The following is a 3,936-nucleotide window of genomic DNA, read 5'->3' on the forward strand; positions in this document are numbered from 1 at the left end:
ATAGTTCGGCCGCACCAACCCACGGTTCGATCGAACCATTTCACGAGCTATGCACATGGCTTTTAATGAGGATCGAACGGCCTCGATTTGATGATGATGGTTGATGAACGGTGGTGATAAGATGAGCTTCAGTGGAGATAGAGCAGCCAATGTGAAGGAGAAGAAGAAGGAAATCGTGGTGCTGATGGTTTTGGGTGGGGAATTGATTTTGATTTTTTTTATTTTTCTTTTCCTTTTTCTTTTATTTCTATTTCCTTTCCTTTTCCTTTTCTTATTTTCTTTTCTCTTTTGTTTTCTTTTATTTTTATTTGATTTTCTTTATATTTCCTTTTCTTTCTTTATTTTATTTCCTTCTTTTATCTTTCTATTTTTCCTAGTTTTATTAGCTTAGTATAAATACCCAATTTTGGGGTAATTAGAAGAGAATTCAATAACTATCTATTCTTCTCTCTAATTAGTTTTAGGTTAGGTTAGGATTAGTCTTCTTTGGTAGAGAGAGAAAGTGAGGTTTTCTTCATTAATGAACTTGGATTTTGAAGAAGGAGCTTGTTCAATCCTTTGTAGACCTTCATCTTCAATTAATGAGCAATTTCTTACTCTCTCTCCTCTATTTTTATTTGTTTATTTTGATTATTATTTTAGTTGTTGGTATTGCTTGTTGATCATGTTGATTCTTGATTATTTGTTGATTAATCTTGTTATTATCATGATTAGTGAGTAATTTCCCCATTAAGGGGATGGTTGTGGTGTAGTTGGATCTTGAGCATGTTCTAGGGTTTAGAATTGATTTATTTGTGATTAAAGTCTTTATATGCTTGATATTCTTTAATCTTCTTGCAAGTGCACATTGTTGGTTGATTAAAGGTGAATCTTTGCTAACAAGAAACGGAAGTTGACTTAGTTAAGGTTCATTAGTATCGATTGTTATTTAATAGTACCTCCTAGTATATGGTTCTAATGTGGAAACATAGAGGCTATGTTAGGAGAAGCCAATTGACTCCGGAAGGCGGCTAGATTGGATCCTTTATTTCGATATTTGAGCATGTTTAGTTCATAATTAATTCAATTTCTATGCGTTTGTTTATGTTCAAGTGAATGCTATACCTAAACCATTTCCCTTAATGTTTTATTTCTTGTTTTAGCATTTTTAGACTTTAGTTCATTTATCCTCTATTCCGGACTAGCTTAATTGTTGATAACATTTGGTGGTGTTTACCGTTCTCTGTGGTTCGACCCCTATGCTTGCCTTATACTCGTATTAGGTTTGTTTAGGTTGTATAAATTGTATTTGATCTAGGGATAGACAATTGACGACGCGTTTATTCCCCTGTCACCTATCATCCTCAAACTAGTGGGCAAGTCGAGATGTCTAACCGTCAAATCAAATTGATTCTTGAGAATACGGTCGCAAGAAATAGGAAGGATTGGTCGGATACGCTAGATGATGCTTTGTGGGCATATTGACAGGGTAAAGTCGTATCCCCTAATCAAAAGTAATTCCTAAAACCACTAGCTAAAATAAATAGGGAAGTAGGGTCGAATCCACAGGGAAACGAGTCTTTTTATTCCTAACTAATTAAAATAATCTAGATTATGAAGTAACCAATATTTATATTTAAATATGAAACTAGACTACTAAGATTTAGAATAGGGAGAAAACAATATATAAAAGAATCAAGGGCATAGGTTCACCAATAAATAATATTCCAGGGTAGAATATAATAATCATTCATCAATGCATACATAAATCAGATTATAAAGGGCTTTCGCTACGTATTATAATCACACAATTAATTTAATGGTATTAAATCTCTTCTTTCGAATCTCGACCTAACCATTTATAAATAAACCTGCCTATTGAAACTAGACCTAAACATTATTTCTCATATGTCGAATCTCGAATTAATATTGCCAAACTCATGCATAAAAGATCAGGCCTAATCTAGTCACAGAGCATTAAATCAATCAATAGGAAATTAATCTAGCATTGATAATCAACAATAATAAATTACCCCTTCATATTATTTATGGATCCCCTTAAACCCTAGAAATAAAACTACTCACACATATTAAAAACTAAACTAATCAAAGCAATAAAAATACTCCGGTCGGGCGCGCCTTTTTATCCTTATTACTAATCTCGCGCCCGGCCGGGCGCGTCACCGGGCGCCAGCCTAAGCTTCTCTCGCCCGGCCGGGCGCGCCTCCGGGTGCTAGCCTCTTTGGCCGGGCGGCTCATTTGGGCCACTATTTGGACTACGATTAGGCTCCAATTCTTCGGGCCAATCTGGGTTTCCTCTTCCGGTCTTGAATACTCGGTCCAAATGCCCCGGTATCACCTATACCGAGCCCTTAATCACCGGTTCGATGGCTCTAACCGGCCATGGGCTATAAAATCTGGTCGTGCTTCTCCAATGTTCGTGATTGCTCCAAAATATCTCGGCAAAATACTCCAAAAGCATAAATCCTTGCAAAAGTCAACCAAATCTAAGAAAACACTAGAAAACACCAATTAGTAATAAAAGTGGCTCTACAGAGCCAAAAACACTACTAATTATGACCAAGGGACGGGGGTAAAATACTGTATAAAATAGACACATCACATATAGAACGGCCTTCAAGACTCCTATTGGCACTACTCCTTACCTATTGGTTTATGAGAAGTCTTGTCATTTTCCGGTTGAACTTGAGCATCGTACTCATTGGGCCATTAAAAAAATCAATTTTGACTTGGCAAGTGCGGGTGAGCAACGTTAGCTTGATCTCCATGAGGTAGAAGAACTTCGATTGGATGCATATTGTAGACACCCATTTGTGTCCCCCCAAAACCAAACCCGGTGATGAGTACCTTTTGCGTCAAATCATAATCAAATGAAGTGAAAGTGTATAAAGTCTAGTGTTGCGGATAGTTTGAATATCTTTTTTCTCTTCTCTTTGTCTTTTAAAAACCTATTTTAAGAAAACAGCCAATCCAGTTTTGTTTGGTCCATATAAAGGGTCCAATATTGGTATAGTTGGATAGGATTTGAAAAGACCTTTCCAACGATATATTATAAGCCCAATTCCGATGAATAATGAGGAAATTATGGCCAAATTACTAAACTGGGCTCGGTTTAATACTTATATGCGGCCCAATGATCTAGAAGAGGGCCTAATATGGATTTATTATTCCTAATGCAATATTTTAGTCTTCTAGATTCTTCTCGAAGGTTCTTTTCATTATTAATTCAATTAGCATTGATAAATTGACTTTGGTTGACTTTTTAGAGTTTTAATCACAATAAAAGAGTGTTTTTAAGGATAATACAATTTTTCCCTTATGTACGGCTAAATTTTATCTGAATTAATAAAACGAGTGAAAATAATAATGTCTATCGTCAGGCGGTAATGTCTATCGCGCTTTAGCGCTTGGCCCTAATGTTGAGCGTCTAGCGCTAATCTGTTTTATCCTCCTCAAAACTCTAATTAGTTTTTTTTATCTGTTTGGCTAATTTTCTCTATAAATAGCCTCCTAAAACCTCCGTTTTTCATCATCAACAATCATCAATTCTCATCAATTCTTGTTCTTTCTAATTCTTTCTTCTCATCAACTCTCATCAAGAATTTCTTTATTCTTTCTCCCTCTTTTCTAAGCCTAGCTTTTTACAAACACAATTACTCATATATTAGCACTAGACACACGTAGCCAAGTTCGAAGTTTCCTTCGCCCTAGACGTGAAAGGTTTTATTTTCTGAGGGTTTAGTCCCAAATCTTTATTTCATTTATTTAATTTAATTCTTTGATTTTATATTTTCCATGAAGTTACTAACGCGTGTATTTTGTTATTAGAAAGAGGTATGAGGCATCCAAGTAAGTGCTTTAATTGATTTATTGATATTATGACATAGAAATCATGTCTAGCTTGTTATTACGATTCCTAGCATCATGTTAGGGTGT

Source organism: Chenopodium album, chromosome 4 (assembly GCF_948465745.1).
Source record: "Chenopodium album chromosome 4, dcCheAlbu1.1, whole genome shotgun sequence".
NCBI classification, from domain to species: domain Eukaryota; kingdom Viridiplantae; phylum Streptophyta; class Magnoliopsida; order Caryophyllales; family Amaranthaceae; genus Chenopodium; species Chenopodium album.